This window comes from Pogonomyrmex barbatus, unplaced genomic scaffold (assembly GCF_055798465.1).
Source record: "Pogonomyrmex barbatus isolate J1 unplaced genomic scaffold, ASM5579846v1 scaffold2, whole genome shotgun sequence".
NCBI lineage: Eukaryota > Metazoa > Arthropoda > Insecta > Hymenoptera > Formicidae > Pogonomyrmex > Pogonomyrmex barbatus.
In genome coordinates, this window is record NW_028297116.1 from 24,623,735 (window position 1) to 24,651,184 (window position 27,450).

At 31.6% G+C, this 27,450-nt stretch overlaps 2 pseudogenes; both read right to left on the reverse strand.

Annotated features, from left to right (window-relative positions):
* Positions 1 to 5,020: 5,020 nt before the first annotated feature.
* Positions 5,021 to 6,733, reverse strand: LOC148936816 (uncharacterized; annotated as a pseudogene).
* Positions 6,434 to 18,509, reverse strand: LOC148936817 (uncharacterized; annotated as a pseudogene).
* Positions 18,510 to 27,450: the final 8,941 nt, after the last annotated feature.

The following is a 27,450-nucleotide window of genomic DNA, read 5'->3' on the forward strand; positions in this document are numbered from 1 at the left end:
TATATGTATATACTTTTCATCGTATGCGATAACTATCAATAAAAAAAATTATGAAATAATTTAAAAAAAAATTCAGGATACCAACAGCATATATTTATTTTAATATGTACGGCTTGTATAAATATCAAAAAAGATATTTTGTGTCCCAAATTCGAAGCAAAGGTCAAAAAAATATAATCATACGGAATGGTGAGTTGTAGAAGTTTTATAATTTAAATTTAATTAATTTAACATTATTTTAAAATGCTAAAAATCACAACTAAACTTGATAATTTATTCTAAGTAATTTAATTTTGCAAATACAGACTTATGCAAATGTTTTGAATTATATATATGAATTTAATACAATGCATCCTTTCCAATTACATTATAAATGATATAAATGTCGCTTTTAAGTAACTTTCTTGACGAGAATAAATGCAACGTAAGGCGAATTTAACGGGACAGCGACAGAAGTACAAATAAAACTTTTATAAAGCATAAATTGGAACAGCAAAACATAAGACAGATGATTATTCCTTAAAACGCATATTTTATTTTCCGATGTTTCAATCTATGCTTCTAAAAGTTTTGTTTATATTTCTGTTACTCTCTCTTTATGTTTGATGCTTTTCTTATGTTCTAATTTTTATTTTTGCCAGAAAGACATTTAATGCTTTTTGTGTACACAGGTAATCGCGAAATTCTTAATAGTACTACTATTATATATAATAGTACTAAAAACTTGAATTTAGAAATACCACTGGTTAAATAAAAATATTGATTAGAATTGTAATTTTTATTCACTGTAATGTAATAAACAATATTACGGCACAAACTTTGTGGTAACATGCAGCAATGTTACTGCAAATATTGTGCTGTACGGGATAGCATACTTATTATAATAGTTCTTTTCTTTCAGTTGATAATAATGCTGACAATTTTATGATCGAAATGAATAAAGAATTTACAATTGCTCCTGAAGATGTGAATATTGATAACATAAATAGACATGTATGGATTGAAAGCGTCACTATAATATAGTTTCTGCCCAACAATGTATTGCCGGAATACAATCTACAAGAAGATCAATCTGATATGATAAATAATAACCTTAACATAAATTGTCCAACAATTTCGTTCCCATTTGAAGAATTAAATGATGTCTTTTCAAATAACAATTTAAATACGGAAGAAAATAATGATAATTGTGATAATAATGATATAGAATCATATGCTACTTATAATAGTGATGACGATCTAAACACGAATCCTGATTATTATTTCAATGAAGATACACATTATTACTACAGTGAAGACAGTTATGAAGAAAAAAACCTTGCTCAATTACATTTGAAAAATATCTCATCTCATAATAATACCAAAAATAGTTCAGAGATACCTTTAAATGTGTTTGGACAAAAAATATGTGTTGACATGAATTTACATATAGAAAGGGCAAAATCTAAAGGTGGAAAGAAAAGAAACGTCTATTATTATTGTAAAAAAAAATGCAAACAAAAATAACTAGGAATCTCGAGCAAGTGTATAAAAATAAAGAAAAGATAAAAAAATTTCTTTTATTATCAAAAAGTATTTATACTATTGACGCACACAGGCGCGCGCGTGCACACACACGCACGCACGCACGCACGCACGCACACACACACACACACACACACACACACACACACACACACACACACCACACACACACACACACACAAATACACAGATACAAATACACAGATACACGTGGTAGTCGAAAGGATAAGATGCCTGCCCGGTAAGCAGGAGATCCAGGTTCGATTCCTGGCTGAGGTGGTATTTTTTCGCAAAATAATTACGAGTTTTCACGACTGGTTCATGGTCGGGCCCCGCCGTGACGCACACCCTCCCTTCTTATTTGGCTACGTTAGAGCATACTGCTCTATGTGTAGATGTATCATGAAATTATTAAAATGTGAAAGTACATTAATTTCAAATGGTTACATTGTATCTGTACTTTGTTAATGTTGATGGTTGTATTTCACACAAAATTTGTTTACGTAATGATTAATAGTTCATCGTATATAATCAATCTAGTTATATTGTCATCTCTTAATAGTAGAAATTACATAACACGGATCCTTCATACAATAACGGAGAATTGTTAGTTTGCAGAAGACTAACTGAATCTAGGAAAAGGACTGTATGTGTATGTGATTTTATATGTTGTGCTGGATTTTTTACTAAAAATAACATACGTCATCATTTTAAAGAATGCACATACAAGACAATCGGCGAATTTGTCAAAGTAGTTAGGAGAAAAGTTCAAGGGCGCATTCACGAATATGCAAATTTCATTTTAAAAAATATTGTATTTCCAGTATTAAAAGAAGATGATATAATTAGATTAATGAACTATTAATCATTTACGGAAATAAATTATGTTTAAATTATGCTTGGAAGATCTGTAGCCGTCTTTCTAGATTGTGAAACGAAGAACTGTATAGATTTATTTCTATGATATCACAAAGCAAATATATCCAAGAAAAATCCATATATTTTTGCTTTACCAGATTATAATAAAAAACATTTCAAGTATATAAGGGCATGTGATTTATTGCGCCATTATTCTTTAGAATGTGTATTAAAATTGTCACTCAGATTACGGGACACAAAAAAACTCCGTAAGCCGCGATACGATGCGTTACGCTAAATTTTTCTGACCATGATGTAACAGAATTTGCAAGTTGTCTAGATCATGATAAGAGTATCCATTTGCATCATTATTGCCAGTCCAGTCCACAAATTGAAATTATTAAAATGTCGCAACTATTCAAAATAGCACAAAACGAAGATCAAAATATTGAATAAGACGTTGCAGATGATAATCTGCAAGTTAATGTAGAGAACAGTAATTTTACACAAAAGAGCTTCGAATGGAAGATTACGATAATGGAAACAATACTCATGATTCTAATACAACTTATGGAGCAGTAGAAAACATGTATGGTAAAAAAAAAGACATAGTAGTTAATATATGTATTTGTATATTTCTACATATCAAATCTTACAATTATGATTATTATACTTTATATTATTTACAAAACTTCTTGTAATAAATTTAACTTTTTATAGCATCTCCATATAGCATGACCAAGCATATAACGTGGACAAAGGAAGAATATAATGTAATAATATTATGCGTCACTTCAACATGAAATAAAAGATCGACATTCTTTCGGGTAAACGAATCGTCTAAGAACGATGTTTCTTCGAATAACAGTGATCGAAATCAAAATGGAGGAGGAATGTTTAAATCGCTGTTTTGTTCTTCAAATTCGATGTTAGATACTTAGATACTTAACCAAATTTTTAAAAAATTGAAATCACGAAATAAACATTATTCAAATTTTGGGAGAAATAATTTATATTCATAATTACATTTTGTGTTATATTTGTATTAAGTTTAAATGATTATTAATTTTATACGAATTCTGTATTAATAGTTTTATTTTATACGTTTTACTTTTTCTTTGTATTTTGAATACTTTGTATTTTGAATATCTTTTGCATATGTACTCAGGTATAAAAAGCATTTTGCATTTATATTATAATTTATAAATAATAAATTTATAATAAGTATATAAGTTTGAAAGTATTATTATTTTCAACTTCACCTGTTATAATATTTATATAATAACATTATAGTATTTATATATTGTAAGAATTAGACGACCGTAAGCGGTCATGAAAGAGATTTGGAATATAAACAGCTAACAGAGAGGAGCCGTCGTGGTCGTGCAGACTAAGTGTCGGATTGGTAGACGAGGGATCTCGAGTTCAAATCCAGTCGATCTCCGTTAATTTTTTCCGAATCTAATAGATATCTTTCAATCTCAGAAGTGGGATTCAGCCTATGTTATCTCAGAGAAGAGATACAGCCTATGTTACCTGACAGGTCGATCGTTCAAAAGTGAACGGAAAAAGTCGGGGAGTAGTACTCCAAAGTCGTGTCGGTCGTTCAAGAAGTGATCGAAGTCGGGAGCAGAAGCTCCAAGTTTCGGATAAAAGTCCGATAGAGGAAGACTCGATACATTCGGGACGAATGTAATACCAGAATGGCCGAGCTGTAAGAATTAGACGACCGTAAGGTCATGAAAGAGATTCGGAATATAAACAGCTAACAGAGAGGAGCCGTCGTGGTCGTGCAGACTAAGTGTCGGATTGGTAGACGAGGGATCCCGAGTTCAAATCCAGTCGGTCTCCGTTAATTTTTTCCGAATCTATATCTTTCAATATTTTCACATGTCTCTTTTGATTCTTTTGTATTGAAATCATTTGCGTTTTGTCAATAATATTTTTATTACACAATAATATAGCTTTAATTGTATTTTTGTTCTTTTATAGATATTCAGATTACAAATACTGTTCAGATTAAATACAAATGTATATGAGATATAAATCTTTTGCTTTTTTAATAAACATATTTCATAGATAAGTTCAAGACATGCATATATCTTGTAATATATAGAAACTTTTCCCTTAAAGAGATAGATGTATCCCCAGTCAACAAAATGTTAGCAAAATGTTGACAAATTAACAGATTTGATTAGAAAATGTTAGCAGACTGTGTTCTTGTTTACATTCTGTTGATATTCTGTGCCAACTGGCAGCAAAAGTCGAGCACACCCTATTGTGCACAGGTCCTACTCGCTTTCTGTCGACAATCTGACAAATTGCATGGTTTGCTCGTTTTCTGCTGCCAATCTGTTGACATAGAATGTTAACAGATTCTGTCAAGTTTCTAACAGCAATTTGGTGACATTGTCAGATATTACAAAGTTCGTTTACAATCTCTTGCCTTTCTAGCATCAGAAATTTATAGCAGACTGCGCATAATTTGTCTTTCCAGGTTTGGCTATCGCGTCGTATTTTCTACTCTTCATTTTCTGGAAGTGTACAGAAAAAGAAGACATAAGACACTGCTCTCTTGCTCTATCAATTCGAAACTTAATTTTGGTCAGAAGGTATACCCAGTATTATAAGATTTATGATATCACTTTATGCATCTATACAGAATTTTATTCACTTAAAAAACTATTAGAAAGATATTGTTTTGACATTTTTAAAACGTCTTATAATTCATTCATGATGTCTTTGGAAAAGATTTTCTATAAACGTCATCAATCAAAATCAATTATTTTGATAATTTCATAAAAAACAAGACTATAATTTATACATAGGTGATATTATAGATCTTATAAGGATATACCTTCTACTGGATATATTATCTATTAGATATGCCTTCTGACTAAAATCGAGTTTCGAATTGATAGAGCGAGAAAGCAGTCTTATGTCCTCTTTTTCTGTACACTTTCGGAAAATAAAGAGTAAAAGATCCGATATTTGTATTTAATCTGAGCTGTATTTGTAATCTGAATCTATAAAAATATGTATAAAAATAAAAACAAAAATATAATTGAAACTATAATGTTGTCTAATAAAGATATTGTTGATAATTGAAAAGCAAGTGGTTTCAAAAATAGGACTATAAGACATGTAAATATATAAATACTACAATGTAATTAAATAAATATTGTGATAGATAAGGTTGAAAACAACATTTTCAAATTTATATATTTATTATTAATAAATTTAAATAAAAATGCTTTATATTATTAATACAAAATGTTTTTTATACCAGAGTACATATTCAAAATAAATATGACAACTATTCAAAAAAAACATAAAATAAACGTGTAAAATAAAATTATTAATATAAAATTTATAAAAAACTAATAATCGTATAAAATTAACACAAACATAACATAAAATGTATGTCATGAACGTATATTATTTCCCGTAAACTATTAATCATTATTATTTTGATTTCGATTTTTTAAAAATTTAGTTATGTATCCAACTTCGAATTTGAGGAATGGTGTGGCGATTTAAATATTTGTTCTTCATTTTGATTTCAACCATTTGTCTACCCGAAGGTAAACGTCGCTCTTTCATTTCTTGTTGAAATGACGTAGTTATTATATTACATTCCTCCTCTGTCCATCTTATACGCTTAGTCATACCATATGGAGATGCTATAAAAAGTTAAAATTTATTACAAGAGATTTCGTAAATAATAATATAATAATAGTATAATAATAGTATAATAATCATAATTGTAAGATTTGGTATGTAGAAATATACAAGTATATATACTAACTACGCCTTTTTTTTCCATACACATTTTCTACTGCTCCACAAGTTGTATCAGAATCATTAGTATTGTTTCCATCATCGTGAGTTTCCATTCGAAGCTCTTCATTTTGTGTAAAATTATTGTCTTCTGCATTATTCTGCAGATTATCATCTACAATATCTTGTTCAATATCTTGATCTTCGTCTTGTGCTATTTTGAGTAATTTTGACATTTTAATAATTTCAATTTGTGATAGACTGACGGTAATGTTGCAGATGAATACTTTTATCATGACCTAGATAACTTGCCAAGTCTGTTACGTCATGGTCATATAAATTTAGCGTAATGCACCGTGTTGCGATATGTTTACGGAGTTTTGTACCCCGTAATGTAATCTGAGTGATAGTTTTGCTCCACATTCTAAAGAATAATGGCGCAATAAATCACATGCCCTTATATATTTGAACGTTTTTTATCATAACCCGGTAAAGCAAAAATATATGGATTTTTATCGGGTATATTCGCTTCTTTGCGATATCGTAGAAGTAAATCTATACATTTCTTCATTTCACAATCTAGAAGGACGGGTACAGATCTCCCAAGCTTTCCTCTAATGAGAAATCTTACGTATTTCTTAGCTATCTGAAATATTTAATAGAGTTTATTATTTATATAAATTTTTATAATACGTTATTTTTTAATTTTATAATATGTACACCTTGAAAATATTAATGTATATTAATATACATTAGTATACATTAGTATACATTAATAAAGCCGGCAAAACGACTTTTCTAAATTTGCTTTTAGATAATAATTAAATTTAATAATAGTATTAATTTTAATTTTAATAAACAATTGTTAAATTGTGCGTTGTCTAAATACATATTGGCATTAAGTATGAATCATGATTTAGTAAATAAAAACAAGAGGTCTATATGTATATTATAAATTATTTATAAAATTATATCACACAAAACATTATTTTGAAAAAATAGCTTTCAACATCAATATTTTTAACAAATAATATCTTTTATTGTGCCATGATTACTGTATTGTATTTAACTAAGAATTCAAAATCGTAATATCGAAAATCTTATATTAAAATCAATCTTACAATAATGTTTTTAAATCACTCACTTTATTTTAAATTTATTTGTAATTATTTTCATTTATATCGTGGATAATCATTAATTATACTGTTTTTATGCCACCCTGTGATATATATTTAGAAATTTGTATTATTTGCGATTAGTTATATTTGTCTTATCCTTAATAATGCTAATAACTAACGCTAATAACTAACGTTAATAACTTTGAATCTTTTATAATTTTTTATACAAAATATACAAATTATATGTAAACATATACATAAAGTTAGGTATACTTATATACTTCTCGAGCTTCATTAGATAAAGACGTGTATAAATCTGGATTTGTTTTCTCATTTATACCTTCTTGATGTCTGTAATCATCAATAGATATTCGTTCTATTTCCCCGGCTCTTCGTCTATTAAATACTTGAACGGATATTAAAGTAAGTTGTACTAACTGTCGCCAGGCATCATACGTAAATTCATCACTAAGTCATTGAAACGCTGAACGTCTATTGGTTTGCAAAAAGTTATGTAATAATTTAATATCATCTAATGATGGTAACTCTTGTAATTGATAACGTTTAGCTTGTAATATCGATTCTTTAACAATTTTATTTACAGTTGCATTAAAATCTTCTTGCAGTAATTTTAGAAAGTTTTCTGTATTCTTCTTTTCATCTCAATTATTTCGTTTGATGCATTCAGCAATATTTAAATTTCCTATCTGCTTTAAAAGCGTACCAAGTCTTGAAGCAATAGAAGGAGCTGTGTAGATTTTTGTATTTGATTTGAAACCTGCTACTTCATTTACAACTGTAATACAATCATCATATTTTGATGGATGATAAAGACTAAAAATATCTGTCACATTTTTATTAACTTTTCGTAGGGTATGTAGAAATCGTCCTAGTAGTCTCAAACGAGATCTTATCATATCTTGTTGATGTTGATGTTTGTATTTTAAACATAATTATTTCCGTAAATGATTAATAGTTCCATATCTAATCAATCTAATTATATTATCTTCTCTTAATACTGGAAATACAATATTTCTTAAAATGGAATTTGCACATTCATGAATTCGACCTTGAACTTTTCTCCCAAGTACTTTGACAGATCGGCCGACTGTCTTGTGTGTGCATTCTTTAAAATGATGACGTATGTTATTTTTGGTGAAAAACCCTTTACATGCAGCACAACATATAAAATCACATGCAGTCCTTTTTCTAGATTCAGTCGGTCTTCTACAAACTAACAATTCTCCGTTATTATATGAAGGATCCGTGTTAAATATGTAATTTCCTCTTCGTCTAAGGAGCCCAATAATTTTCTATCTTTCTTTGTTGCCTAATATAAAAGACAGAAATGGAGAAACTAATAAAAAATTTAATTAAATTTATAACGAATGTAATAGAAATCTCAAATATAGAAAATGCAAATTTATGCAGTTAATGGGTGCAATTTTGGAATTAGTGAACTTTAAATGCTGAAATGTATAAATGTATGAAATACATAGATACCGTGGAATATAATTAAATAATAAAGTATTCGTTGGTCATTAATATATTTTTTGCTAAATAATGTGAACTCACTGCGGGTTGCTCTCTATCTCTCTCTCTCTCTCTTATATATATTCCATATATATATATAGCCATACTCCATATGGTTATACATTTGAAATTATTTATGCACTTTTACATTTCAATAATTTCATAGATGTTACATCTACATATAGAGCAGTACGATAGGCTATATAGCCTACTCATACAGGCGCGCACAACTACATAGGTTTTGACATTAATTACTTGTATATCCTCTTCTCAATAAACTTCATAGCGCCTTAATTGTAATACAATTAATAGGTAAGCGATTACGCTGCTGAAGCCTGTGCAGTTATAAACAACTTTGTACGCCTGTACAAATGAACAATTCGTTATATTGCTCTATATGTAGATGTAATATTTTTTTTGTTCATAAAACTATTGAAATGTGAAAGTACATTGAATAGGTGTTCATATTTACATAAACTTTGTTTGTAATGAAAGAACAAAATCTACGCAAGCAAAACACAGTTAAAACAATAGCTCTTCGCATTATTGATTTTTTTTTCTCTTCACTCATTTCTTAGTTTTCTATTCTGCATAAAAAATTTTGAAAGAAATTATGATCCATATCTATCTTTAGTAGAAATATTTTTTATATATGATATAGAAAGCATTTTTTACTGAATATGTTAATATCATGAATATGTAAATGAAACCGAATATTATTAATTGACATTTTGACTGATATTAACTGACTGCTATTTATGATAAAATTTATAATCCATAAAATATTAAAATATACTCGTTCAATAACGTTCAATACATGCGCGCGCGCGTATGTGTGTGTGTGTATGTGTGTGTGTATGTGTGTTGTGCATGCGTTCGCCTGTATGCATCAATAGTATTAATACCTTTTGATAATAAAAAAATCTTTTTTACTTTCTCTTCATTTTTATGCACATTTTCGAGGTGTCTAGCTATTTTTGATTGCATTTTTTTACAATAATAACAGAAATTTCTTTTCCCTCCACCTTTAGGTTTTGCACTTTCTACATGTAAATTCATGTCATCACATTTTTTCTGTCCAGACACATTTAAAGATATCTCTAAACTACTTTTAGTATTATTATGAGATATTTTCCAAATGTGATTGAGCAGGATTTTCGTTTTCTTCTTCAAAACTGTCTGTATCTTTACTATAGTAATAATCAGGATCCGTGTTTAGATCGTCATCACTATTATAAGTAGCATACGATTCTATAATAAGTGTGCTAAGTAGCATACGATTCTATAATAAGTGTGCTATCTCGTACAGCACAAACTTTTTAGCAACATTGATGCAATGTTATAATATTTCTGCAATGTTATTGTAAAGTTTGTGCCGTAATACTACTTATTACATTACAATAGATAAAAATTACAATTCTCACCAATATTTTTATTTAATTGTACAAGTGGTATTAAATTTAAGTTTCTTGCAATATTATTAAGCATTTCACGATTACCTATGTACACAAAAAGCATTAATTGTCTTCCTGGTGAAAATAAGAGTTGGAATATAACATAAGAAAATCATCGAACGTAAAGAGAGAGTTACAGAAACGTAAACAAAACATTTAGGAAGCATAGATTAGAACAACGGGAAATAAAATAAGTTTTAAGGGATAATCGTCTGTCTTACGTTTCGCTGTTCCAATTTATGCTTCATAAAAGTTTTATTTGCGCTTCTGTCGCTGTCCCGTTAAATTCGCCTTACGTTGCATTTTTTATTCTCGTCAAGAAAACTTCTTGAAAGCAACATTTATATCATTTATAATGTACTTGAAATAGATGCATTGCATTAAATTTATAAAGCATTTGCATAAGTTTGTATTTGCAGAATTAAAACTTAGAATAAATTATCAAGCTTAGTTGTAACGATTTTTAACACTTTAAGATTATATTAAATTAATTAGGTAGAAATTATAAATCTTCTTCAACTCATCATTTCGTACAATTAAATTTTTCTGACCTTTCGTTCGAATCTGGCATACAAAATATCTTTTTCGATGTTTATACAAACCGAACATATTAAAGTAAGCACACGCTGCTGGTATCCTTAATTTTTTTTGAAATTATTTCTTAATTTCCAAATAACTCTCCTTTATTGGTAGTAATTAGTGCATGCAATGATACGTTTACACACACACACACACGCGCGCGCGCGCGTGTGTGTGTGTAGTATAACTATCGATAAAATTAAAACTATATTATTAATATAAATACAATCGGAATATGCTGGATGTTTCCCGTGTATTACGATACTTCAGTATCTCGCATATGGAATAGAAACATGTTCCGACGTGTTATAAAACAAAATACGTTACATCTACCGTCTTTTTTTTTATCACTCATGCCATTTCACTTAATCTATCGTAAAAATTACCAGCAATTATATAAGTATATATGATAAGATAAAGACGGCCCTCTCAAATGCCTAATGAATAACTTGAATAGAATTATATTGTACGATATTTCTGATGATTAAATTAAGGCTGGCGTGCCATGGCGCGGAAATCTCATGACAATGGAACGGAACGCGCAAACCAATCACAGCATGAGAACGAACAGAATGAATGAGTTTTCTTTTGGTTTTTTCGCTGTGATTCGCGTTCCGTTCCGCTGTGGATTTTCACGCCAGCATTATGCCTTCAATACTATTTTGTAAAAATTTTAGTTATGTATTATAACTGCAAATGTACAGGAGAATATTATTATCATTATTATCTCAAAAAAAAGAAACAGAAATCCTTATTCAATTTTAAGGCTTGAAATAAGAAATGAATGCTTTGTGAAATAAGAATATGATATAACGACATTTCCATATAGAGAGAATTTTTAGGACTAACTCAAAAAGTGCTGTTGCATAGTAAGTGTATGATATAATTTTGATATGATTTATATTACATTAATCTCAAATTTAGGTGGTATAATTAAGTTAGTCTGTACATATAAATTGTTTTATTCTCGAAATCAACTTAAACACACTAACATGTATTATAATACGCAATGGCATTTTTCGAATCGATCCTGAAAATTTCATTTCTATGGTATTGATTCAATGATGATTCTATTTTGCTGAATATTACTTCTTTCGTTAAACATCGCAAACAAATGCTTTGAAGTTTACTGACTTTCTTTTACTCAAAAAGAACGTTGAATTAGCGGTCGCAAAATTCGAAAAATCGTAGATATTAATTTTCTTGAGGAAACCGTTACCATAACCGTTACCATATTATTAATAAATTAATCAAAATATCTTGTGCAATTATAGCATTGGTCAAATCATTTGTATAAAATGATAAAACAATTTTATAGATTACAAATTTATTATTAGTGATATCGACCATATTACACAATTCTCTCTTATTTTTGGGACATATTTGAAGAAATTGTTTTTATTCTATTTGCAACTCTATTACTAATAATTTTTACGCTTGTAAAGTATATAACGTGCATGATGATCAAATAACGATCAGTAAAAAGACCTTAGGTCTGTTATTTTGGCTGAACTGGCTGTACTAGTGTACAGTTTATTCTTTTTTCTTACACTGGAAGAAGAAAGATAAATTCTGAACTAGTGCAGCCAGTTCAGCTAAAAAGAACAGATCGAAAATTAACATATTAGGTCTTGAGCAAGATTCACATTGTAACCGGCAACTGACATACGACGTCTGATATTCAATACAAAAACATATTTTCTGGAGGTATTGATATGTAGGAACCTTAAAAAATAAAATCTTTTATTAGATATCGGATTGTCGTATGTCGGATTTTGGACGCAGTGTGAATCTGATATTAGTCCTGATATTAGTCTTCAATACGTCGCTGTCGGATGTCAGAACACACACATTGATTCAATGAGAGAATTTATTTTTCATAGGCGAGCATTTCCTCATTGGATCAGGATAATTGCGTTCCAACATCCGATAGCCTATTAAGATCTGTTCTATAATGCGTCGTCTGTGGTGGGCTGTGGACTGTAAGAACAATCACAATCAAGTATTCTCTTCACATTCGTCTGTGATTGGTTAGGCAATTCTTGTGGTTTGCGGTTTGTGACACTGACATGCGACGTATTGTAGAACAAGCTTTTGACAATAAGCTATTAGTAATAGATTATAAGTTTGTAGCTAAGAATTGACCAATCATAGATTAAATATAATAAGAATACTCGACTATGATTGGTCAATTCTTATTTTTTGACTTATGATTTATTACTAATAGCTTATTGTAGGAAACTTATTATAGAATAGCTCTAATGATATCATAATTATGTTGTTATATATGATACGTCTCCGCTTCATTAGAATAATGAACAATGCAAATAATTACGTATAAGATTATATTATGTTCGTCTCTTAGTCAGCAATAATATTGAAACTTATGAAAACATATATTTTCAAAATACACATAATTTTTAAACTTTAAACTAAAAATAGAATGTTACAGATAACATGGAAAGCTAATAATGATCTTCTATCTAAATATATTATAATCCAGTATATGAATTTAAATGTATATATTTGTATAAATTTGTATAAATGTATATATTTATAGAGTAATACAGTTTCGAGGTTAAGTTCGATACATTTTGTCTTAAAGATGTAATACAATCCTTGATAATTTAAATAAAACAAATTTTCTTGCTCAATAAATGATTGACGTGTCGCGAAATATATGGACTTATAATTTACATAATCTAATCTATAGATGCAAGATTATTATCAGCTCTATTCTTTTTTTGTATTTTCGAAATATACAGTATAATAGAAATCAATGTTTATATCATATTATTCTAAACTATATAAATTTTTTAGATTTATGTCACAAATTTCTAAAACTATTATGAACATTCGTTTATGGTTGATTGTATTCTGATACAATTTATGTTGCTGTAAATTATTGAAAATGGACTTATTTCATAATTTAGCCGTGATGATTTAATTAATAATGTCTTCATTTCGTCAAGAATTAATTTTTACCTTTTGCATAAAGTGTTTGCATAAAGTGTGAAGGCTATGTGTCATTTTGAAAATACAATAAATATATATATTTATGAATTAGAATTGTTTAGCATTTTAATGCTAATTCAGAGATGTAGTTATATATAATAATAGCATATATTAAATTATATGTTATCATTAAATAGACAACGTCTCTGTGTCCTTAAAATACTATCGAATATAAATACTTATCAATACATACATGATTATATCATGTCATTTTGTCACAATAATGTTAGCATATGAATTTGTATATTTTTTCAGATTTACACAATCTTTAAACATTATTTTCTAAAGAAATGTTTAAAATGTACTGAAAAAATATATGGAAAAAAGTACAGTTAATAATGATCTCGTGCCTATAGGTACATATTAGCATTGTTTAACATTTTCTCTGCGACATACATTTACTCAGCGACATACTCAGCTGTAACTATAGCAATTTCAATTGTATAAATGTGAATATATCTCTGAGTTTCTGAGTCTTTAAAATGCTAAAACTTATCTATAGATGCAAGATCGTTAGTCGTCGTTTTATCTATATCACATTTCAATAATCTAAATTGGTATTCAAAAATATATCAAAATCGTCAAATTATTTAACAAATTTGACAATTTTATATTGCAACTTAGCTATTGTTGACATTGCCTTATAGTTGATTCATTATTCTTTCATGTGGGTTATAGTTAATTGTTGAAAATGAACTCATTTCACATCTTATTAGTGATATCCTGAGATAGAAAATTTTTTTTTAATTCAAAGATCAATTTGCCGCTTTAATATAAAGTGTTTGCAAGTTATATGTCATTTTGTAAATAAATATATTTAGATTCATATGTATTAATACTGATACCAATTAAAAAAAGCATGTTATATTCAATTTTGTCAGATTTAAAGAATCAAATAATTTGGATATTTTTTGAACGTTTATTTAAATTATTAAATTATGGAAAGATAATACAGTTAATAATAGCCATATCTGTAAAGATGTATTTGCATTTTAGCATTTTAAAGATTTAAAGATGTATAATGTTATATAAAAATATGTAATGTTAACATATATGTTAGCATAATGCTATATAATGCTAACATAATTTAAAATATGCTGTTATATGTGAATACATGTTTGAATCTTAAAGTGCTAAACAATACTAAATACGAAATTATTAATTGTATTTTCTTTAATGTATCATGTTTTTCACTGCATTTTTAATATAAAGTGTTTGAAAGCTATGTGACATTTTATAAATGTATACATTTAAATTCGTATACTTCAATGTTATTAAGAAGAAAAGCATACTTTAATCATCCACAGATGCTTATAGATAAATAATAGCAATTTAGCATTTTAATGACAAGAGTTTTCGAACTTTATACTAAAGATGTAATAAAAACACAGCTAGTACTAATCTTTTTTATAGATAAGTATTAGTATTATTTAGCATTTTAATGATTCAAAAACATATATATATATATATATATATATATATATATATTATTATTATGACTTAAAATGCTATTAACATGTAGACTCTGAGTTATTATAATATTACATGATACTAATATTCATCTATGAATATAAAATTATTAGTTTTGTTTATCTTTATTATAATAATAATATTATTATTATATTTTTAACATAAGGTGTTTGAAAATTATGTTTCATTCTGAAAATATATACTCTTATCCACATGTTTCAATATTATTATCTATTAAAAGAATACATGCTATAGTCTATATATCTTATATGAGATATATGTAATTTAAATATAATTTAAAATGTGTAAATATATACATTACTTGTGAATATGCATTTAATTGTTAAAATGCTAAACAATTCCAAAACGTATTAAATGTATGTATGTATTTTCAAATGACACATAACTTTCAAGTACTTCATGCAAAAGATAGAAATTGATAAATTAAAATATCGAATCTTCTAACTCAAAGTATTGCTAACAAACTATGAAATAAGTTCACCTTCATCAATTTATTGCAACATAATCTACGTGAAGACGTAAATTATCAATCACAGACAAATATTACTTATAGTTTTATAAAACGTAATATAAATCCAACTATTTTATTCAATTTAAAAAATTTGATTTGCGTATATAATTATAATTTGTATATGTCTTTGAACATCGATATCTATTATTAAAATATAGAAAAAGATAACACAACTAATAATAATCTTGTATTTAAAGATAAATAATTGCACTGTTTAGTACTCAAAGGTGTATTTACGTGTGATGTTAACTTAATTCAAATTATAAATTGAAGATGGTTTCTTATATAATGATAAAGACATCTTTCTAGTATCTTTCTTCTTTTTTTGATATCATTGTTCTTGATATCTTTAAAACATCTTTAAGACTTGTATGTTTGAATTGTTTTTCAAGTTACCATAGAATATTGCCATTTTAACCCTTGATTAAAATTTCATAAAATTTTGTTTTTTACTGAGATTGCTTTTGAAGTTTTCACTTATAATATAATAAAATCTATCAATATCTTTATTGATTAAATAATATTATTAATAATCATTAATAAATCGTTAATAATCATTAATAATCATTAATAATCAATGTATGATTTTATTTATTTTCTATTAAGTATTTATTAAAAGTTAACTTCATGTTTTTGATAAAAAGTTGTAAATGTTTTATAAATTATAATTAATCAAATTTTAATATATAGAATAATTTTAATATATAGAATAATATTAATATATTATTACTTTATATGATAATAATATACGAAATAAATCAATCCTGTATGATCTATTTAGAAAATTTATGGGACTAGTAACTACCAAATCATTAACCCAATATTCATTTGAAAGGCAGTTTTCAGGTGATGTAATTTTTATACAATATCAGTATTCTGCATAATTATTATACTACATAACAATATTAATTCATGATATTAATATTATTTCTTTTATTATTTCTTTATGAAAAAGCATAAAATGTAGAAAAATTTTGTTTTTTGACGAATAACTATATAGGTCTGTAAAATGCCTTTTTGTGAACATATTAATCTAATGTAAGACAGTTTTCGGGACATACAAGAAATTTTCATAATTCTTTTAAATTTTAATTTACATATACATATATCTAATGCTTTACTACTTATACATATTATATCTAATTATATCTAATTGAGATAGCTAATACTAAAAATAATTTTTTTACTTGTGTACATGGAAAATTTTATTAGTCCTGAGAACTGCCACATGATATTATTGTCCATATTTTGAGAAATAACTATCGTATTCAAATTTTTTTGGTGACTTTGTTATCTGCGTAAAACGTATTCAACATCTATACAATAAAATTAGGATGTTCAGAAAAGTCCTGAAAACCTCCTTTTCATATACATATATATATATATATATATATATATATATATATATATATATATTGTAATATACTTATATATGTGTATCATTGTATTGTATTATTCTAAACACGTTATTTGTGATAAATATCATCACATGCCTCGGTATTCGAAGGGATAAGATGATTGCCCGGTAAGCAGGAGATCCAGGTCCGATTTCTGGCTCAGGTGGTACTTTTTCGCAAAATAATTACGACTTTTCACGACTGGTTCGTGGTCAGGCCGTGACGCACACCCTCCCTTCTTATTTGAGTGCCTTTTGACATTTAGCATCCATAAATTTTGACCTAAAACAAAAAAATTTTTTTTTTAATCTACATTAAAATATCTAGAAAGAGATTTGTGGAAATGATATTTTCAAAAATGGTAGGCATTTGGAGTCACACTTGCACTTTTTTTCTAAAAAATTTTATGAAAAATTGTTCATAAAATAAAACGTTTTTTATATATCGAAAAACTCTTACGTACTTCTTTGCAAAATGTGTCTAAGAAGTTGCAGTTAAAATTGGAACCCATTCGGATAAAAATTATTAAAGTTATTAAAAATTATTTGTCAAGCCGATTTGAAAAACGATGTTTTGAGAAAAACGCGTTTAAAGTTTAAGTGCTATTTTTTTACTCTTAAACTTAAAAATTGAAACTTTAAAACTTTAAAGTTTTTTACCATTAATTTGCGATGCCAGCACCATAGAATTGCCCCTCTAAAGCAAGATTTTCTTTTTGTTCTTCTTTTCTGCTGGATTTTGTGCTCGAGCGCGCCTTCTTCGCTGCATCCGTCAGCGAGCGCTTAGTCTGCGCTACGCGTAGTTTATCTGCCTCAATGCAGAAATTATAACAATTAGAGCCTACTGTGACACCCAAAACTTTCATGATTTTTCCATGATGCTGCTCAGGCCATTAAAAATATATACAACCAAATCAGTGATTACTTTTAAAGTTATTTTGCCGCTCGAAGTGCTCTTCGGTTCCAGATTCCATACAGTCACATTGAAACTTTCATTGCTATTTTGAGTGTAGCCCCCTAAATAGCGAGTAAAAAGTTCCAAGCTTAAATCTTCATTGTAAATTGGCTGTATAGCCTTAAAAACATCAATATTGAGGGCTGGCTTGTGATTATAAACATCGAGTGTATTAGTTGCTTCCGCTTTCTGCCATGTACATTATGAGTACATGGCATCGTAGACATTTTTCATGCTGTGGCTCTTCATTTGTTGAAAGTTTGTGGTATAGCATAGCCCAAATTTCATCTTTCATTTTTCCACAGAATCATGATTTCTGCGTCAATCGTTAATTCAAAATATATATTTAATTCATCAATGTTGTGTTTCTAATTGTGTTTCTCTAAAGTTGTGTTTCTATAAAGGTCATTAAGTACAACTCTTTTATGAAATTAGTATTTGATGATTAATGTCCTTTTACTTGGAGAGCTGAAATGTCTAATCACGCACCGTGGCGCATTCCGAAACGTTTAGCGGCGCCGTATGATATACGCTCTAACTCTAAGTTAAAAATTTTTTTTGTTATAAATTCAATTGCTACTTATTTTTGTGATAATAAAAGAACCGTTTAAGAAAAAAATTTTTTTCGATTTTCTGAATTTTACCGTGGCCATACCTCTTAAAGCCAACGGTTGGGTTTTATCCGTGGATGGTGTGTCGGACGGAACGATGCTGGGGAGTGCATCGTTACACGATTTATTATAATTATGAAAATCTTATGCTCTTATCAATTAAATTATTATTAATAATGTATATGTTTTATACAATTCCCATTATTTCGCATTTCTATATCAAAAATAGGTTTTATAAAATAATTTTTGTATTAGAAAAAAGATATTATCGTGCAAAAACTTGATATTAAACTTGATCAAAAAAACATTAACATAAATAAATAAATTTTATAAGATTTTAGTAAAAAATTATTTAACAGCAATTTATAAATATCGATAAAATTTAATGTAATTTTGATATAATATAAAATATTTTATATTATTTTACTTATTTAATCATTTTCTTTACAAGATAGCAAATTTGTAAAGATTTACACACAAATTTAGTTTGCGTGCTCTACCAACAACTAAAATACTAATAGCTGGACAAGCATATAAAGTTAAAAATGCTATTTTTCATCATGAAACTTGTCGAAAAGGGTTATTATATATGTAGATATGTGTAGAGAAGGAACATTTTGGATTGAAATCAGGACTCAATCGATTGAAATCAGCTCTCAGCACTTGAATTGAAATTGATGATGCATAAGTTATAAAAAAGCAATGGCTTAAAGGCGCTAAAGACATTTATACATTATTTTTCAAAAAACTGTTATTAATTACCATTAATGTATATTAAAAGCATGTAAATTGTAGATATTTAACAAAAATTTGTTACATAAAGAAATGTCAATTATATTTATTACATAAAGGTGTCTAGCATAAGCGCGCTCTTCAAACACAAAAAGATGCTTAACAAAATGCTTAACAAAATCATATCATTACAAAATTATTTTTTTGAAAAAAGGTAAAAAAGGATGTCAAGTAAAGGGACATATTATATTACAAAATTACGTCATCTTACTGATGTTCAAATAATATAATACTCACCTGTAATAATATGTATTATTTGTAAAAGATTTGATATCAAAAAAATGACCAAGTTATAGTTACATTCATCTGGAATGTTCAATCTTTTTACTGTTCAATTGTTGTATTTGTGTTTATATAAAAATATAAAAGAAAATCTGATGTGTAAGAAAAAAAAACGACATATAAAAACTTGGCGCGGCCAGGTCGCATTAAAACATGTATATATACATACTTACTATATTATATTGCACTCTTACTGTTTACTTTTTACATTAATAATATAAATATTACTTTTAAAAATTTTTATAAATAAAAATTTTTATATAATTTATTAATAAATTTATTATAACAATAAAACAGTCTCACTTGCGCGCGTGGATAGCTTCGGAATCGGTAGTCAAGTGGGGAAGTGAGAGCGACTGAGATTGGAGTAACAATTAATTCTTTATTGAAATTCGTGATGGAATGCGATAGAGGTTACAATAAGACGTTAACTTACGATATTATCGGTCGCGGTATATATCGCAGAGCGCGGGTGTTGCGTGACGGACTTTGCGGCTATTTTCGCGGACAGCTGATTTTAACGGGGTGTCGTCACTCTGATGGCGGGAATCGGAAGTGCTCGATTCGCCTGTCTAATCCGTGGACGCAGGTGGAGGAGTGTCAGGTGACCTGACGAGACCAAGGAGTATCCTGATGCTCGGATTCGTCGTCGAGCATGCTCGCCACCGGAATGTGTCTCGGTGTGTTTTGTCGGTTGTCAGGTAGTGCCCTGGTGTAATGCGTGATTGTATCGAGGCGCTCTTCGATACGTTCTCGCAGGTGGTCGGAGAGGGAGTGGTTGATCGTAGTCGAGCGTACTCGGCCGTGCTGGGGTGTTCCCCAATACTTCATGTTCGACTTACTAGGATTCGAAAAGGTCTCTTGACTTTTCTTTGCACGATGCTGTGCTCGAGATACCGGGAATGGAACAGGTCTTCTCCGTGGAAAACGAGCCCCTTTTATCCGAGATCAACCGCGGTATCTCGGTGCGAAACGGTTTCGGATTGGCCGATCTCGGGGTTGGACTCTCCTTTCACAGATGGATAGGAAATTTGAGAGAGGATCGGAAACGGAGCTAGGTGCGGTGATCGGCGCGATACGGGAAGTGTCGTCATTTCGTGTCGCGGCGTTCGACGCAGTATGGGGAGCGCGCTTGTTCCTAGACGTGGCATTCGGCGCGGGCGGTGTGCTCCGCGAATTGAGCACGTGTTCGCCGAATGCCGGCGTGGATTCTTCGAGACATCTCGGAGAACCGTATATTGTGTAATTAAAAAATAGGCGCACTGCGCCGGTTTGTGACGGTGGGTCGCACTCCGCTCGATGTTCGGTGGTCCTCGACGGGTGATATGTCGAGGGACGAAAACGGAAAACGGAGCGAGGGGAAGTCGCAACAAAAATTTATTAATAAATATTAAAACATTCATACTAGATAATATTCTAATAAAATAAACTCTTAAATTTCTTGCATTATTTATGTACAAACTGTTTCATTAATTAATAATTAATTATATATTTCATTAATTTTATTTAGTTAATATTGAAAAAGAAATAACATAGTTCAATATTATTATTAAAAGTAGTTTTAATTGTGGCGGTCACCGCCACTCTGGCCCATCAACGAGCGCGCCGGCGCGCGCCGCCGCGCCGACACCGTGGGCCCGCGCACGGGAGTGACACACGCTCGCCACGAGATGGCCAGCCGTCCGACCGTCTGCTCGTGCGCGGAAAGCGGTAGGGTCCGCCCGCGCACGGGAGTGATACACGCGCTCGCCACGAGATGGCCAACCAGTGAATCATCTACTCGTGCGCGGAAAACCACACCGCCGCTATATAAGAGCGGCTAGCACCAGCGACCGGCACTTCCCCTCAGCGCGCTCTGGGGCCCGTACACGGCTTAAGAAGCGCTGAGGTCCGACCGCTTGCGGTCAATTACACGGCCTTTTTTGCGGCTGGCGTTACCGACCACTCATAGGTCGTACTCTCCCTCGGTGGCCGTTCACGCCATAGAGGGACTCCTTACCCTCCGACGCGGCCGTTCACACCGTGCCTCCTCTCGCCGAACTCTCCTCAGCGGCCGTTCACGCCGTTGAGCGGGACTCTAGGCATTCCTGTCGAGAGGCACCTGGACGAGCCACCGCCGTAGACCCCGGAGGAAGGCCACGCCGCGGAGACGACGCAGGAGGACATCAGCCGAGGACCAGACTCCGCCACCATGTCGCAGCCACCTCTGCACAGTCGCCGACCTCGCAGTCGCATCCGCCTGTGCCCTAGCAGCCTGTTGGCCGCCATCACCGCGGGGAGGCCTACCCCCGCCGCCAGGACCACAGAGCGGACTTCCCGGCTGGGAGGACGACGAGATAGCCAGGCGCCGACGCATCCCGGAACACCGCGACACCGCGCCGACCAGAGCCCGCGCCGCCAGCGCGAAGGAGCGACCATCGCCCCACGGCCTCGGAGCGAGAACGATTAGTCGAGTTGTTTGGCGCCCTCTCGACTTCCTCCTCATCAGCGGATAGCCACACGTCCGGCCCAACATCACCGCCACCGCGTCCGAGCGCAGCAGCTCCGCGGACTTGCCCGCCTACGCCGGGCCGCAACATCCACTTTCCGGCCCGCAGGGACGCACGCAGCGAACCAGCTACCCCGCAACAGGCGAGGTTCTCGCCCCAGATCGCGGCACATCGCTGCCCGTCTGTCCCAGGCTTCACCAGACTACGACCGGAACCCACTAGCACTCCGTGGCGCCTTATACCCCTGGACCTGGGGAGCATCACGCGGGGAACGCCCCGCCGAGACCACCGGCAGCATTCGTTCCACGCCGCCTCTCAGACCGAGGCCTCGCCATCCGTCGAAGTCGCACTGACGGCCCGAGCCAGGACGACTCACCACGGCGGAGCCGGTGCCCGCGAGAGACGCGCACAGCGGTACCGAGAGGAACCTCGCGACCCGGTCACCACCAGAGGCACTTCGTATACGCGGGGGACACAGACCCCCACGCCGCGCTCCTGATGTACACGACGTCTTTCTCTGTACTATAAATATATAAAATGTACTTGTAAGAATCGCCTATTTCTGGGAACCAGCACGACAAACCTTCCTTTCCCTGTCGCCCATTCCGCTTTGCACACCCGAGAAGCAGACAGCGGACTGGTTGCGCCGGAGACTCATCAGATGCATAACAACTACATTGGTGGACATACGAACCACCACATTGGTGTACAACCATAACACCATACAATAATTCAATAAAATCTTTTGGCAACAAATTGACATTAATTTTGGATTGATAACATCTTTTTTCACCTTTGCAAAATTTCTTTTCTATTTTATAGAATTAAAAATTTGGGCCATTTTTTAATATCATGTTTCTTATAGAAATAATTACGTAATTTTGTAATATAATACTTTAAAATAAAATTAAAATAGAAAAATTCTTGGATACAAAGACAACACAATGTGTTGAATTTTATTCTTATTTTTTTAAAAAGATTGAACATTCCAAATAATGTAACTATAACTTGGCGCCACTTTTTTGATATCAAATCTTTTATACAAATATTAGAATTGAATATTGTATACTATTATATACTTCGAACATTAGACATAAGATTGCGTAATTTTGTAAATATAAACTTAAATAAAATGAAAAGTTCTCGAGTGGAAAAATATGAATCTTGAATTTTATTTTTTTAAGAAGATATAATTTAAGTCAATAATTGAAAAACTTTTTTTCCATTAAAAAGTAACACTTTTATGTAATATAACTGTAACTTGGCGTCACTTTTTGATATCAAATCTTTTATACAAATAATACATATTATTACAGGTGAATATTATATATTATTTGAATATTAGTAAGATGACGTAATTTTGTTTTTTTTTAATATAATATTTGGATGTTTGATGCAAAAATATCTGCTTGAATTTTCACAAACACATTGCGCGTAAACTTGTAATAATCTTTTACATATACACTGCGCATACACTTGACGACTTTTTTACTTTTTTATAAAAAGTAAGTTTATTGTGATATCATGTATTTTGTTGTGTTAAGCATTTTATAAACAGTATATATATTTTCATTTTTTGCCACATGATTACATTATAACATGATAATAAATCCTGTACAACTGTATGGAGGGTGCTACATAAAAAAAAAAACGGAAAAATTATAAAAGCTTCTGCAAAAAAAAAAATATAAATATAAATAAAGGTATAAATAAAGTTAAATATCGACAGACATTATAAAAGATGACACAATTCTTTTTCTACTATAAAATTATGATTGCTCTTAATAAATTTATTATATATAATATAGAAATAATATAGAAATAACTTATATGCAATGAGATATAAGCAAATTTAGTTTAAAGTAAACTTTTAGTTAAGTTTAAAGTAAACTTACAAAAGTACTAAACTTACTAAGTACAAAAATTATTTATGAAAATTTGAAAATGTAGTATGTAAAATCTGCACCTATATTTTCATATTATGCTGCTTATTATATATTTTTATTTAAACTTTTTTGTAAAAATAATATATAAATATCTATTCGCTCGCTCTCATATCGCTCTTTCATCATCTCACTCATTCTTTCTGTCTCGCTCGCTCTCGCTAGCTCGCTCTTTCGCTGCCTTGCTCGTTCTTTCGCTGTTTCGCTTGCTCTCGTATGCATACATCACTCCGAAAGATTGACCGCTAGCACCGCTGCTTCGTAGTAACGAAAATTGCAACCGTAACCCATACGGACGGCGACGATGATAATAATAATGACGACAATAATAACGACGATGTTTCTTAAAAGTAAATTTCTATAGAATCGGACTTTGAATTGTAATATTTCCGCTCACAGGACACGTAGAAAAAAATTAAAAACACTTTTATTATATAATTTAAATCCAAACTATCGATTGCGCCTATTCAGAACTTGATCGTTTCAGCCGTTATTGAGATCCGATAATTTTGATACTCAGCAACTCGCAGGCTCGCGTAAAGAGACACGACCAATCTCGCGCTCGTGAAGCTGACGCTTATACTTGGCAAGGAGCCACGACCGTGTCTCTCGATATATACTCTACGAGCGGAGATACACAAAATCCGATTCGTAAATATTTACTTTAAGAAACGTCATCATCATTATTTGTATAAAAAATTTGATATCAATAACTAGCGCCAAGTTACATCTTACTATAAAAATTGCGTATTATAAGAAACATCTTATTCTATTAAATCCAAGTAATATGTATATAAAAAATTTTTATGTATAATAAAAACACTTGGCGCTGTTCGACCGAATAAGGAAAATAATGAAAAAGAAAACTAATGATGAAATTATCTGAATGTTATAAATAAAGGCAAGATTTATTGTTTAATATAATATACATTACAATTCACCACACAAGAAATTAAAATTAAATTTCCACTTAATTCTAATTCGCATAACCATATAACCTGATCACATTTCTAAAATTCTATATTTAATTCTTACAAACGCATAATTTGCTCATATATACATGCTGACAAATATTTTTATTCTTATGACATCTTATCTTTTTCATTCAGTCGAAATTTTATATATATATTGTTACGACAGAGCAGTGTTCCGCTCGTTGTTGCCCTCAGGAAAATCAATATTAAAAGGATCGATATTTTAAAAGAAAGGATCGTTCCCTGTGTCGTTGATTGTTTTGTGTTATGCGAAGTTTTTTGGTTGTTGTTGTTCGCGGAGTTCGGTGGCGAACGGACATGTGTCTGCGGCGAACTAATTGTACGACTTCTTAATAAAGTTCCGAGTCTTTAGAAAAGTGTTATTATTCCGCGCGCGGTTCATCCGCAAAACGCGATTCGCGATTCGCTGCGAGCGCGACATTTTGGGGGCTTGTTCGGGATCGTAACAATCCATCGGACTGATCGTTTTGATATGGCGGAAAGTCAGGCGCTGGCGAGTATAGAAAGTGTGTTGGAACAGCGGAATCCGTGAATTCCGATAGTTAACGGGAGACAGATGGCTTTGGCTAGAAAGAGGACTTGTGTGCGAATGGAGCAACCGAGATGACGGATATGGTTCTTAGATTCACATTGGAAGAGCTTCATCTCATCATCTGAGAGCAGAGCTTGCGACGCAATCAAATTTGGAGACTCGTTTGCTTCCTAGTCAACAGGGAGGGTCAGGACAGCGTTCGAAGGAGCAATGTTACGCTGCACCAGGCCAGTCTAACCTCAATTCTAATTTTATTTTCGTAAATAGTCTCGGTATTAAATTAAAACTAGATATCTTTGACGAAAGTATCCCGTTGTAAGAATTTTGACACAATTTAATTTAATCGCGCAAATAATTGGGGGAATGCGGAGAAAGTTATTATATTAGCATCATGTTTTAGAAGAAAGGGGCGTGCTGCTTTAGTGGCAGGTAAAAATTCACAGTTCGAAAATTTGGTTTCGCGATTAAAATTGCACTTCGGAGAAAAATTTTCGGCACAAACTTATTATATGCAATTCATAAATCGAAAACAAAATTTCGGAGAGAATTTGCTTCTCTCGACTCGGATTTGGAACGTTTATCTCGTCTTGCTTATTCTCTCAGTTTACAAGATAAAAAGGCGTGTTCGCAATTCATTGTTGCGCTTACAGACGGGAATATATTAGATGTACAAAAAAGTTCTGAGCTTTAGATTTCATACAACCGAAATAACAATTTAAATTTTATATATCTTCCCGCCCTTTTGCGGTTTTAAAGCGTTGACATTTGGCCTTCTAAAATGCCATACGGTTTGGCGTTTGATGCACATAACCTCAAAAATCAATAGTGTTCACGATGGCAATAACAAAAGAGCATATTCGATTTTCCATCCACTTCGTTTCATCTGAAGAAAAATCCTGCTGAAGCCACTGCAATAATTTGTGCTGCATATGGAGAGAACGCTGTAAGTCATACTACATGTAAAAGATGATATCAAAAATTTCGCCAAGGAGATTTCAGTCTTGAAGATGAACCGCGTGCTGGACGCCCTCAAAAGATTGAAACAGACGAATTGCAAGCACTGCTGGATATAAACTCTGCGCAAACTGAAAAGGAGCTTGCAGAACAGCTTGGTGTTACGCAGCAAATCATTTCCGTACATACGATGGGAAAGGTTCAGAAGGAAGGCAGATGGATTCCGCATGAATTGTCCGAAGACAACAAAAATCGTCGGCGTGACACTGCACTCACTTTGCTTTCAAAGTTCCGGAAAAAAGATTTTCTGCACAAAATTATTACAGGCGATGAAAAGTGGATTCTTTATGATAACCCTAAACGTAGAAAATCATGGATTGACCCTGATCAATCTTCGACATCGACGCCAAAGCCCAATATCCACGCCAAGAAGGTTTTGCTCTGTATCTGGTGGGATTGGAAAGGTGTGTTACGAGTATTACGTTACGAGTACGTTGTATTACGAGTTGTAACAACCGGGTGAAACAATCACGGCAAACCGCTACCAACAACAATTGATCAATTTGAGCGATGCATTAGAAGAAAAGAGGCCATTTACTGGCCAAGGACGTCGTAAAGTGATCTTGCCTTCATGACAA